Genomic DNA, 15,044 nt, shown 5'->3' with positions numbered 1-15,044 from the left:
ATATATGCAACCAGTGGTAATGAGTCAAAAGTAGAAATAGTTCCATTATAAGAAAGAATGTTTTCACTGATACATGGAGTTAGTATTAATCAACACTGCAGTGTATGAATACACTGTGTAGAGCCTGCATTCAAACAGGGCCTGTACTCATTATGCAGAATAGTCCACTTCAGTATAATATATGTTATTGGATTGTAATTATAAATGTATTCGTCACTTGAATGTTAGGGTGGAGCTAATTTCAACTACTTACTGCCAGGTACCATAAACCATTAAAATGTAAAAAATTTATTACGTGATTTATTCTACCCCTGGCTGCACAGCAACAACAAAAACCTGCAAGGAAGTTCGGCTGTTGTGGAGATGGAAGGGAGGACTAAACACACTTCACACTAAAGCACATCCAACTTAGTAACATGCCAAACGCCCAGAGGCCTGTTGTCCTTCCCCACCTTGTTGCCTCAGAGCAGCTCTGCAGGGGCCGTCTGTGTCTGAGCTGCCAGGCGCTAGTCTAACAGAGCAGATCTGGCTCTCATTAACACAGTACTGTCTCCCTGCTCGTCCTCTGCCTGCCGCAGCCTGGGGCCGTATGGATTAGCGCTCAGACGAGCCCCTCAGGAGAGCAGTCATGCTGTCGTGTGTAAAAAAGGTTACGAGACGTCGGGCATCGTTTCATAAGGTGTTGGGTTCCCAGACGTCACTCACTTTGTCAGGCTCATTGCCGGTTTGCTATCAGGTAATTGTTTTGCCATGCTGACTTATAAGCGCAAAGAAGTGAGTGAGAGGATGATTGGAAAGATCTTCCTCTGCCACAACCACCTGAATTGTATATTGTAGTGAGGAAGTAATATGTTCGCCATAAGGTCAGGCCTGTGATAATGAGAACGTGATAGGACTGGGTGACACTGAGAGGTACAGCAGGCCTTCTCCGAGTTCACTTTAACAGAGCTCTTGGACAAGAGTGCAGGCCCCTCAGGTCTTGGGGTTGAACCTTTACAAACATGATCAAACCTTTCTTTCCTTTCTCTTCAGACGACCTTCCTTGTTCTGGGCAAAAAGGCTGAGACACCTGTAGGTCTGCAGACTGTTTCACTGTTTACATTCTAACGTGAGGTAGAGGAAAATGCCCCTTTGCTCTTGCTCTTTCCTTCCTCTAAAGTCAGCCAAAGCCACGCTCTGGCCTCTCTTAGGTTACCCTCTGAGCACCAGAAGACTGTGAGGTAATGACCGGCATGCCCAGAACTGATGGCTCTGTCACTGCAGGTGGAAACACTTTGATTATGTGGGACCCTGTGTTTACATTGTTGCACCCGTTTACATTTAGACCCTTTGACATTTCATCAGGCAACGGGAGCGTCCCGTTTCAGGACTCGGATCTGTTTTGAGCTGTGTGACCTGCTGAAAGCCTCAGTGTCCTTTAGGTTACAGAGAAGTCAGTCAACCCCCTTCTCTTGACTCACTAAGACATGGGTTCTTGAACCTTCTTGTGTGGCCCTGGCTGATGTAGGTATTTTTATATTAAATAACATTTCAGCTAAGGAGACCTGAATGGTCGTCAGTGTACAGAGTTCAAATGTACTTGGGAAGAACTTATATCAGGAATTCTTATGGATTCTGTCAACACATGGGCTAACCTACATCCTCACACCAGGCCCCCATAACTTAATAAGAACAGGCCCCAGGTAAGCAGGAAACCTCTATCCTTGTTTTGTGTGAACTTCTGGCCTCGGATCCATGTAAGTCAATTCAGCTAGTAATAGAGCTGTAATTGAGTTTCCTCATATTTGATACTCTGTCAGTCTAAATGATTATATTGTAACCTACTCTTGTTATTTTCAAAAACACCCTGCGCCCTGTGTACAGGCCCTAAAGAAAGCAGGAGACAGGGACTCCTCACCCTCAAAGTGAAAACCCCTGTGGCCGTGGGGGTTATTTCGATTCTGGCTTCAGCTTACTGTGGCAATAAGCATAAGGGTCCAAGACAGACCGGCAGCAGGGCCACTGCTGCCCTGTAGAAACAAAATGGAAGGATGAGTAACTTCATTCATCATTTCACCACCCACAATTCCCCTTGCTCACGGTGCTCCCACCCCGGGTGGCGTAACTCTGGCCACACACCACCTCCTCTCCTCAGATTCCACGGCCCTGTCGTCATTCAGTGTGTCAGGACTCCCAGCCGGATTTCACTCATGCTACCGCTACAACATGGAAGCAAACAGCCATGTACTCAGGCCACCGGCTTCTATAATAAACTAATCACTCTGTATCAACATGGGTTGGGTGTAAGCTTTCCACATGCCTCAAACAGTTTCATGAACTAGACGCATGCTTCTGCTTCCAGTAAAAAAAAAAAAAAAAAAAAAATCCACATTAATAAACTCTCTTTTGGGTGAGATGATTGGCATGTATGGCAACAAATTCATTATTTTGTATAAATAATCTTGCCCCTGTGTTGTAATTGCACTGCTTATTTTTCTTTGCCAAGCTGATCTCAATTTTGGGGTTGGACCAGAGAATTTGTTGTAAACCACTAAGGCTAAAGACCCAAATTTTACTGACTTTGAAGAGACAAGGAGGTCTGGAAGGCCCTGATAGATCTGCAGTTTCTTCATATAGGCTGTTTTTCTACCAGGCCAGACCTTAGGTTAGCAGAGTTTAGGGGCAGAGAGGATCAGGGGTTCAACTTTTTGGCTCCTTCTTTAGTACATGCAGGGTGTTGTAGCTTGAGGCCTTAATCTTATTTCAGGTCCACATTGCTTGTTCTTTTTTTTCTGACCATTTGCTGTCCGTTGTGCCTTGTATGTAACCCGAGTTAAGGTTTATTACTGCAAACCACAGGAAGCTCAGGCTCTTTGACTGTGTGGTGGACAATTGAATTTGAAAACACAAAGGCAACCTCTACCTCTCCCACCCTCCCACCAGCAAGTTAAAGCTCTCTTCAAGGAAATCGTACCCAGGTCACACAAACACAAGTTACTTCACATGTACGTGTTTTTCATTTAATTCAGACAGTGTGTATCCACTATCCACTTTGTCGCAGGATTTCCTTTCAATCAGATTATGTGGAATAATAGAAGCATGACAAGTGTTTTGTAATCACATAGCTTGCAAGAGTCACTTAGTGGGGTTCAAGCACAGGTACTTCTGTCTGTCTAATGGCCTGAAGGAGGACATAGTTTGATCTCTGGTTACAAAGAAATGAGGAAGCAGGTGGACATTTGTCAGCATCGTCTTTGTAAGCTTTTCCAAAAGTGCGCAGCAATTCAGCTTTGCTGTTGTTTGCTGAAGAGATGAAAAATTACAAAATCACAAACAATATTCAGAGAAACAACTCTGAATTTAAGCAAAAGAAACTTAAATATTCTCTGAGATTAAAGTCACAAAGTTTACCACTTTAGTCTCTACCAGAAATTCTCTTAGCTCAGAATATTATCCCCTCCCCCTGCTCCGTAATAAATTTCTTTTTTAAATGGTCCTATTCGTAACACATAACATAGATCAAAATGGAAATATTGAGAATAAACAGAGATTTTACAAAGTGTAACATTCCACATGCAATCCACTCATGGTAATATGTTTTGTAGGCTAAAATAAATGTGCAGTTTAGTGCTCGGCCCTACAAAGACTCCATTTGAACTAATGAATGAGTTTATTACATTAATCCATAATTGGATGCATTTAACTGTGTTGTTTAGTGCACTTAACTACATGAAATCCACCAGTCAGACGTTACAGTATGTTGATAGTTATCGCAACTCTGCTAAGCTACTCACCTTTTAGCAGAACTAATTTAGCAGGAGTTACTTCCATTATAATGAGCTATAGCTACTGTCTTATTTATGTGGGATGCCAAACTGAATTACTAACATGTCTGTTGTCCTTTTAAATCAATTAACTAGTTTAATAAAGATATCAAAGCCCCCCCACTCTGCACCCCATCACCATACTCAACAGCCCTGTGTCTGCTGTGGAATCCTTCAGGTTTCTGGGTTCCACTATTTCCCAGGACCTGAAGTGGGAGCCCAACACTGACACCATCATCAAGAAGGCCCAGCAGAGGACGTACTTCCTGCATCAGCTCAGGAAGCTCAATCTGCCTAAGGAGCTGCTGATCCAGTTCTACACAGCCATCATCCAGTCTGTCCTCTGCACCTCCATCACTGTCTGGTTTGGATCTGCCACCAAAAGGGCAAGGACAGACTACAACGGACAGTCAGGACTGCAGAAAAAAGAATCAGTGCCAACCTGCCCTCCATTCAGGACTTATACATTTCCAGAGTCAGGAAACGGGCAGGAAACATCACTGTAGATCCATCTCACCCTGGACACAACCTGTTCCAGCTCCTCCCCTCTGGTAGGCGCTACAGAGCACTGTACGCCAAAACCAACAGACACAGGAACAGTTTCTTCCCACAAGCCATCACTCTGATGAACAGCTGATTTCTGACTCACAGTGTCAGGAACAATTCCTGTGCAATAACCCAGTAACTCTGTCTCTAATCAGCACCTGTTTACTGGTTTCCACTTATTATTTATTTATTCACCATTGTCTATTTCAGTGCTGTTCATACTAGAGGTCGACCGATATGTTTTTTTTCACGCCGATGCCGATACCGATCTTTTGAAATCTGGGTCGGCCGATGGCCGATTAATGCTGCCGATTTAATTTGGCCGATATTTGCTTGGTTTTTAACCTCTATTTGCACCGAACTGAAGCACAGAAATCCGCGTTGATATTCAGTGCGGTAGATAACGGTCGTTAAGGTTCCAGTGCCGTATTAGCACCGGGTCTGTCTGTAGCTACCCGTTAGCAAAGCAAAGCCAGTCTGTTACTAGCCTATAGTGCGTTGGTCTCTTTTTTATTACTTATTTCTGTGCATTGAGTGACAACCCTCTCAAATATAAGACACACAAACAGAACAAATAAAAGTCTCAGATTAACTCTGTAATTGCAAAATTATTGCTTACTTATTGTGACATGATAGCAACTCTTCTGTGATAATGCAACGTCAACTACGATCCAAATTAGCCAAATGTCATGTGTCTTATTCAGGTTTTTTCTCGAAGTTGGCAGTAACATATCAAAAGTTTTTAATTAAATATAAAGGAGTAATAAGAATTGAATCCTTACCGTTAGCTCCTTAGGCACTGGATGAGGTTTGCTGCTCACTCGGCTGGAAAATGACTCTAGCGGCAGCGCGCGTCAAACACGTGTTCCACGACAACACTAGGCTGCCCACAGATGCGCCTGTCTAATAATCGGCTTGATATACTTGGATACTGGCCAATGCCGATTATGTTAAAAAATGCCAAAAATCGGCCGATTAATCGTCCGACCGATTAATTGTCCGACCGATTAATCGGTCGACCTCTAGTTCATACTATGTCATATTGTATATACTGTATATCAATACAACTACCTCAGGTCATAAGGTCATACTTCGACATGAGAATAGTCTACTCTTGCATCCTTTGCACTCTGATTACTGCATTTGTCAATATGTCTATATTGTTTTGTTCATAGTGTGTGTATATTAGTGTTGTCTACTCTGTAGTTCGTGTCTGATTTTATTATTATTATATTATTATTTTATTATTGTATAAGTAAGCACATCGTGAGCAATGTACAATCCTGAGTCAAATTCCTCATATGTGTACAGATACCTGGCAATAAAACTGATTCTGATTCTGATTCTGATTCAAATGAAAGAAATTTAAGGTTTTAATAAAATGTAAGTACACTAAATGACAAGAATTACATTTGAAAATAAATTTCCCTGTGATTGTACCTTATATTATTACGTGACAAAAAAAGTTATTGATTAAGGCGTGTGACCTCTGACATATATAGCAATTGTGAGTCGCTTTGGATAAAAGCTTCAGCTAAAATTAAGAAAATTGATTAAATTTCACCAGTCAGAAGCTGGGATTATAGTTGCTACACTTTTAGAAGGACTTGTTTAGCTGTTGGCTCATTTATGTGGGAAACTAAAGGAGACATGTCAGATAATGAAAAAAAAGTTTTAATTACGGGAAACAGGTTGGAAAAAGTAGACTAGTTTAGCAAAATCCTTTTCTCATAATCATTTTTATGTGGTAAAACAAATGCCAAAAGTCAGATTCTGGTTGTAATTCCCTTTTGATTAAATATGTAGTTCTTCGAATTTAGGGGCGAACTGTTTTTGATTGTTTCAAATGTCAGAGGAAAGTGACACCTTCAGATGCCCTACACTTGCTAACCAGATGCGCATGCATGTGGGCATTCCTTTATGCCTGCCGGCATGCAATGTCTTGTCAATGTGACTGTGTCTGTGTGTGGGAGCAGTGGGGTGCACTGGTAGCTACAGTACAGGGGCGGCTATTTTGTCTACACCTCACCACCTCTAGTTGCAATATGGCTCATGGTCTTACCCTGCTGAGCTCCAGCTTGTCTTAACGCTGAACAGTATCGACTGCAGAACTCTATTCTCCCCTGTCTTGCTTTACATCAGCTTTCACAAACAATTTCAGCCCGCCCACACCCACCCCACCGCTGCCTTGTGCCCTCCTGGGGCTGTGGAAGAGATAGTGTAACAGGGTTGTGTGGGTGTAGTATGATTCTCCTTATTGGCCGTATTGGCTTCTTGCAAGCAGGGCCCGGAGTGGCTCCCAAATTCACTTATGGTGCTGGATGCCTGGGCTCGGTTTCCCAGCAGGCAGCAGTGCTGCGCTCAAATATTTACATTCATCCAATCAAGCGGCAGACAGTAGCACATATATGTTTCAGTGAGGTCATGAGCTGCCATCCATTACCATCTCCACTGTGTAGAGATCAAGGACTCTCTCCTGTCTCCAGAATAGACCAGATTTAAAGGTGAACACTAGAGTCCTGCATACAAGGGTCCTGCATTAGCACAGCTAGAGTTCCTGCTGTGCTTTGAAATGGAGATAGACACTTGTACGCTTTCTTGCAGAGAGTTTGATGAAAAAATTTATACCGCTCTTATTTCTGTAGAATAAATATGAAGCTACAACCAGCAGCCAGTTAACCTGAGTTACATAAAGACTGGATAAAGTGGGGAAACAACTAGCCTGGCTCTGACAGAGTAAAAATTACCTACCAGCACATCTAAAGCTCACTAAATAACCTGTTATATATTTTTTTAATCACTACATAAACTGTGTGTAGACGTGTGAAAACAACCTGTGGTTTTACGGGGGGGATATGTGCCAGGCTTCACTTTCTTCATTTCAATCTTTATGCTAAGATAAATGGCGGCTGGCTGCAGCCTTATATATAATGGAAAACTGTGGTATCTCAATCTTCTCATTTGACTCTCAGCATTAAAACTAATAAGCTTATTTCCCAAATGTCTGTCCTAGTCCTTCAAATCATATATTTCTATCGAAGGGTGCAGTATCTGATACCAATGTTAACTGAGTCAGAAAGACACACAGAGTGGTAATGATGGAAGACAACCTATTTATTATTGTTCCTGGGCTTGACATAACCCCTCTTGTTTCAGACACATTTTTGTTTCAGGACACACATTTTGACTGAACTGATTTGTCTCCCTAAAAACAGACCAAATGGGCCATTAGGCTTTCTTTCAGTTGCTATATCTCACTGGTCTCCTCACTAACTCTGGCTCAGCCAAGCTGCCGCGGGTGCTAAAGTTATGACAGTTGTCTCAGGTGAATGGTGTAATATTTACTTTCTGTCATGGCAACACTGACAAGTTCTAAGTTGCATGTAGAGTTGGTTGGATGCTTCAGGGTGTGATCCGCTACCCCTGGAACAAAATGCAACTCCATGCAGTTGCACTTATTTAACAGCTTGATCTGGCTCACATGTGAGTGAGAAATCAGAATTCAGACTCTTTCTGCTGTAGTATGGATACAAAGTAATCTGACATCTCTCCACGCCAGTAATGCTGATTCATACAACGGCCTCCTCCCCATCCTTCCAACAGCCCTGAAAGGAAGCCCACAACGGTCACAGCCAGGCGACTCTGAATGAAAAGGATACTGTATGTGACCATATATGTCCTCATGAGGTGGTCCCCCAGCCATCTGCACCCAAAAATGGTATAAAGCATGATGAATAAACTTAGAGGAAGAATTCAGAGTGTTGTACAGCGTGTGCTCTGTAGTCAGTGAAAGGACCATATTTTCCAAAGGCCTCGGGAGGTCTCGCACGGTCCTTGCCACACGGTGCCAAAGTCATGCAGTGGGTTATAAAGAGCCACCATACAATTTGCAGACGCCATCTCCGAAGCAGATGAACCACAGCTGAAGATGAGGCTGCTGTGTCCCCAACACGAGGAAACCATTTAGAGGTCCACTCTACAAACTGGACTTGGTTTTGGAATTGCAGTGTCAAGTGTTCATCTAAGAGTATCAAGTAGATCTAAGATCGCCAATAATCAATGGTAATAATAATCAATCTATGACTACTACTAATAAAGAATAGCCTATAAGACTTAAGTAAAAGTAGAAATACCATAGTTTAAAAATATTCCTCCATTCAACATTTAGTAACAATGTGAGGCACCAAAGTATTATCATAAAATGTGCAGCAAAAAGTAAAAGTACTAAATATGGAGTATTACTATCACTGCATTAACATACAATAGAACATGCATCTCTTTAAGCTGCTCACTTTTTATCCTGCTTTTTGTAACTCCACTTTGTAGATTTATCACCAAATTAGAAATGTCACAAAAGGAGTTGACAGTGAACAGTATTAAGCACTAACATCTGACTCAGTTGATAATCAATAACAGTTGCTTTCCATTGTGGTTTAAACACAGTGGGGGGGCATCTGATTACAGATGCCTTGAAATGCAAATAATCTCAAATAATCTAAAAGTAAAGTGCATACAATTTGGTGATTTTTCAAATTACAGCCAGTGGACAAAGATCTATTGGTTATATGGGGGCGGCATAAATATAGAAAAAACAAAGTCCAACAATACTCTGAAGTGTAGTATTCCAGTAGAGACAGAATTTGAGAAAAAATAAGGATTCCTGGCAACATTGACAGCATGTGAAGAAAGATTAAGTGTTTGATACAGCAGGTATTCAAACCAACCCTCCTGACTTTTTGATCTTTACACATCCTGGATTAGATGCCACTCCACTAAAACAGAATGGTTGCAGTGAATAAAGTCGTAACCTGACATCATCAAACTCAGAATCACCCGTGACGAGATCTTGAATCCATGCGCTTAATGTGTACATATTTATCTGTTGGGGGGAGGGGGAAAATAGTTCCATAACTAACATCTGGAGGAATGGGCTCCTGCGTTGGCCGAGCATGCCCATTCGATTCCAGATTTATGGTAACATTACAGTTTTGGCTCCGGCTGCATGCTTGAGCAATGTGAGGCCTATTTATTTGCTGGCCTTCAAAACTGGCTGCCACACTGATGCCATGCCACTTGCCAGGTCTACAGCCTCTCGCTCTGCCTCTCTCCCTCCACCTCCCTGTATGTTTAAATATCACAATATGCTCTTATAAAACAGTCAAATGTGTGTGTGCACCTGTGTTTGATACCTTTTAAATACCACTCTGACTGTTCCGTATTGCCATCCTTTTAAAATATGTCCTGGGAGTTTCACTAGGTCTGGACACATGGACGCCCACTTTGTGGGGGATTTTTCCATTTGACAATGGAGATTGGACCCACCACCCTGTCCTTTTATTAAACACACATATACACACACACACCCAACACAGGCGGACATGCGATTGAATCCCACTCAGTCCGTCAACAATGTCTCTTTGTGTTCCCAAACACAAAGTGTTAACGTGAGAGGACCTTCCAGTCTCTCTCCAGGCCTCGCTCGCTGCCAAACCGCATTCCTCCGGCAGCTGCCATTTCTTACATCTGCTGCATTGACGTGGTTTCACTTGACTGTAGTGAGGAATTTATTTAGCTTTTCTGTGATGAAATATTACACAGAGACACCAGGCCCTGCTCTCCTCTATGTCTTCTTTGTGATCCCCCGGCTGTCATTATGTTATGAGTGGTTGTGGCTTCTGTTTTACTCTGCAGTCTGCCTGGTGGTGCTCCCGCTGCTGCTGCTACAACTCACATCGGCTGGAAATACTCTCTGCCCTCTTAAGACAGCGTCCTGCCCACAGCGATTTATTGCCCAACTCTGCAGTTCCCCCCAGCTCTACGGAGCGGTTTAGCTTCTTTTAGTTAGAAAACAGCTAGTGAGCATACAATAATGGAGTATTTAAAAGCTAAAGAAGTCAGATTATTTTCATTTTAATTGAGTTTAGTTTTTTAGAAACAAAAAACAGAGCTAACAGTATTAACTGGCATTTGTCATGTGGCCAGAAACATGTCTCCAAATGAATGCTAGCGTCGATCCGTGTCTGCTGGGTGTGTAAATAGGCAGCCTTTTGCTAACGTGTTCGCCATAATAACTGATATGATATATTCAATTGTCCGTTTGTTTCACTGGCCCCAATAGCCCAACACAAATGAATTAATGCAGGTTTAATCAGGCAAGAAAAAAGAACATTTTTTTAGTGAATTAGATTATAGGAAGGTAAACATATAACACCCTTGTACTATTATTACCTTATTGTTAACATTTAAAAGCCTTTTATAACGCATGTATTAATAGTTTACACTACTTGTAGTGTATGAATAAACAGTTAAGAGTGCAAATGATTACGATATGTGAGAGGCAGTTGAAAGCTGCAAAAAGCTGGTAAGTTGACATTGAGTGGAGATTATTTTATTTTATTTTGTCTAGAATGAACTTCCATGCTGAAGTATGTAAAATATTATTGCCTGTTTACACACCATTTATAAATGCTTCATGGGAACTTGAGTTGCTACTCCTTTCTCCTTTTCTTTTTAACTGGGCCTGGGAATGTGAAGGCATGATACAGCCACCTCAATGAGGCACTGTCTGTGCAAATTGCAAACCTTGGAAGATTGTACTTTCCTTAACAGCCCAATCCATCAGCCCAAACCCAGCATTTCAGTGCCTGGTTGAGGGCAAACCCCACACCAAACGGGCAGTCCTATCAGCTGTGGAAGATGAACTTTGGAGGGCAGAGTGGCTCTGCTGGTGACACCACAGAATGCGAAAACAACAATCATGCAATCATGGCATCTAGTGCTGCCATGAAAGTTATTTTTAAATGATGCTGACTCAGGGACTGGCAACACCCCACGTTCATTCACAGGAGCTGAAATAAGACTGCAATATAATGCAAAAATAATACCTTTTTGTACTAAAATATTTAAAACATTATGACCATGACCTTTGTCTGCACACCAAGTCTCTTAGAACAGTAGATCATCCGTTTCCCAAAATGACTTCTGCTATACTAAGGCCTTGGCCAGTGGTTCCCAAGCTTTTACACTTAAAGCAATGTCTTCTTGTAACTACTCATCACAGGTTTCAGCTTTAGTTAATACTATGGTAGTATTTGTAGGATTTTTATAGGCCCAAAAGTGATTCCAAATCCAGTATATTACAAGTTTTAAAAAGTCACAAAAATAAACTGAATATTTTTTTAGCATTTATCTTTCCATCATTTTTAGCCTTTATAGGTGGTGACAGTTGAGGTGGTCAGAAAATGCAGAGAGGAACAGAAACCATGTCTGACTGAAATAGGGTAATTTCATGCACTGAAATACCAAGATGCTAACTACCATAGGGGGATTTGACGTGTATACGAAAATAGATATGTCATTTTAACTTTTGTTTGCACCAATTGAAGTGAAAGCACCCGTCCTCAGCCCTCAGCTTGCATATCATTCTGCTCTCCACAAGTTCTTCTTCTTCCTCTTGATCCCATGTTGGCAGCCGTACACTGGCTTGGACCCACAGCACCTCTGGAAGGGGTTTCATTGTTTGTAGCAGCTGTTTAGTCGCTCTGTCTCAGGAGCTCACAGAATGGCCAATTACAAGGACTTAGGCTGTTAGGAAACAGCTGAGGTGCAGGCAGCTAAACTGCCTTTGTCAAGCCCTATTCTGTTGATGTTACTGTGTGTGTGTGTGTGTGTGTGTGTGTGTGTGTGTGTGTGTGTGACTCTTGGAGTGACTAAGATATGGGATCCAGGGAGGAAATTCACAGACATTATCCTCAAATAAATAAACAGGGAGATCAGCTGCATGTGGCTGTGCATGGCGGGCCTATTTGGATGTTGGAGGCAAATAGAAAAGGATCAGACTAACCTCTGAACAACAGCAGTGAACATGAGACCTGTTGTGTTGCGGTTTAAAGCGAGGAGGAAGAAATGTTTTGCGTGGTTGGAGTTTGTGTATACGTTGTCTTGTGGCTTGCAACTGCATTTGATGAAATTTATGAAAACCTGACACCAGGTATTGAAGCAGATTTCCTGCATTACCTTGCCCCCAGGACCCATTCCTGTTCCATTTTATAAAAAGTGTGTCTCCCTTTCTCTGAGAGCGGTTTACTCTGGCAACTCAAAGTCTATCTAAACCATCTACATTTATCCATTTCTCAGTGCTCTCAGGTCAGAACAATGTGCATGCCTCCACAGTCTGTTCTTACAAGCGCAATTGACCCTTTTTGTTTAAAACTGGCATGTGTCACATTTTTCCCCATCTCAGACCCAGACCCTCTCAAAAAACAAAACAGAGATGATGTCCACCTGGAATAACACCCGGCATGTCCTCATTTGGCCAAACGCAGCGTTTACTTGCGGTTCCGTGTAAGCATAGCTCTCTCCCTCTTTGATTCTGGTGGTTTCTGAAGACATTTGTTATGAGAAATGAAGACAGGAAATATTTTTCAACTGCCTTAGGTTAGCTCAGCACGGAGGAGACTCAGAAACCGCCTCGCAACAGAGCTGGGTACAGAGGAAGAGCTGAAACATTTGGCTTTAATACAATAAAGGCATCAAGAAGGCAAAAGGAATGGAGGATTTGAGGAAATGATACATCAAGGAATTTAATACAAGACAAAAATGTCTAAACTAAAGTACTATCTAGAGTGAGAAGAGTGTGGATCAAAAGGTTTTCTTTATTCTGAACACATGTATGAGGAAGTGTTTCAAAAATATTAAATCTTGGAAATCCTGAAATCAGAACTAATGCTGAAATCACACATTGTTGCCAGCGCATACCTCCTTCATTAAAGTAATTCATTTAGCCAGTAATCGGTGTAAGCACTGTGCACTGTAGTTCCTCTTCAGTGTTAGCTAATGTTTCCTAGTATCATCCAGTGGAAGTTCCCAGTATCATGCAAACTCAACTATAAATGCGCCCTTCGGGAAAATATGCTAATTTCAGGGTGTAATTTGTCTGCAAAGTAATAACACTTCCTTGAACCTTTGTCTGCCATGTGATTAGCTCTGGTTCACACAGTGTCCGTGATCTGAGTAGTGGCCTGCATGCATCACCTCCTCAAACATCCGTGAAGTTACAGCTGATCCAAAACAGCCCTGGTCCCAAAATGATTGCAAGGCCGGACCAAGTTTTTAATCAGTCAATTCTTTCAGGAATCTAACAATTAGGCCTGGCAATTTTTCTCATATTTGTGTCCAAGGGCAGGAGTTAGCAAAAGACAAAGTCCTGGCTTTAATGAACAGGGGCTCCACGGAGCATCCTTCACAGCAAGGTAACTAATTACTTCAGCATGCCACGGGAGTCATATTTCCTCATCAAATGGGAAATGATTTTCAGAACGTCTGCCTTCTCGGATTTCATTCCATGTGGTTTTGCCCGCTGTCAGTGAAGTAGAGTTTCTGGCGGACTAAATGGCCAAGGTGATGTCTGGAGTCTGTCAAGTCGTGGCCCGCGCCAAGCGAGATCTCCACTTGTCCGTCTCCTGCACCGAGATAACTGTGCAGTTCCACGACTCCTTTCAAATCTGTCAGCAGCACAGAGAGAAGGCATGGGTGAAAAAAAAAGGAAAGAAGCTATACACAGCATGGAATATCACTTAGTTTCTCAATGGAAAATGTGGCTCAGCGAAGGTGGGGTTTGGCTGGCCCAGTGCAGCAAGGGATGAGAGGTCAACTAAACTGATAGGATTATTTCAGGAAGTGTCAAAGTGAGCTATCTCACAGGGCCACGCTGACGTCCAGAGGCAACTGATCCACATGAAAACCAGCGGCAAATCAGGCTATGTCTGGTCCTGACTGACACTGGCACCACTGGACGCAGGGCCTTCCAACACTGGGCAGCGTTTACAGCTTGTGGCGTTCGCTGCTACAGGCTCTGGAACAGCTGCTGTCAACATCTTTATTCCTGTATCTCAAATTACTTCTTGCAGTCTTGTTTTCTCCTTCAGTATCTTTCTCATTCTGTCTTATCTGACGTAAGAAGGGTCTTGGCATCAGCTCTGTGGCAGAGCTCAGGTTCAGGACTAACGGTGGCATGGTAGAGCCATTAATATACAGGAAAGAGAAGGAAAGAGAGAGGCTTGGTTGTCTATTGACTCTATCGTACAGGATTCACAATACCACAAGTGTTTCTTTATTTAAAGCAGTTTATCTCATGCTGCTGCCCCCTTGAACTCCTGAAAGACAGATTTCTATCTGATCCTGGGTCAAACAAATAAAGTGAAACACCCAACATCCTTCTAAAGGTAGCAAAAATACACAGGAGACAGAGCAAATGCTGGGGCTCAAACCACTAATGTGAAGTGTGTGGTTGAGGCAGATCACGGGTGTATACATTCAGCTCCTCCAATGGTTTGTCATGATTAGTTTGTTTAGCCTATAAAAACCACCCCGCCTTGTGTGTCATAAACAAACATCTCCATTATTGCGATCAGTGTTGAGCAGTGGCTTAGAATTAAGACTTTAGCCTGGTGACATGAACAAAAGAAAATTAAAATTGCAAGCCAAAATTTGTATTTGTCTTTGCAAGTTGTTCTTTCCTTCTCCTTTTAAATGAAAAACTGACACCCCGCATATAATCTGAGGCTAAAGTAAAATGTGTGATATTTTTCTTTAAAGTTGAACTGGTGTGAAAGGGTTTGCTTGTAATGACAAATCCATAGAATATTATCTCCCAACGCAGCAGTTCCTGCAGACTGTTTTGGTTCAGTCTCACCG

This window comes from Micropterus salmoides, unplaced genomic scaffold (assembly GCF_014851395.1).
Source record: "Micropterus salmoides isolate LMB-PRFRI ecotype aquatic unplaced genomic scaffold, ASM1485139v1 Ms_hic_scaffold_1, whole genome shotgun sequence".
NCBI lineage: Eukaryota > Metazoa > Chordata > Actinopteri > Centrarchiformes > Centrarchidae > Micropterus > Micropterus salmoides.
The sequence above is the reverse complement of the archived record's forward strand: the minus strand, read 5'-3'. Positions refer to the sequence as shown.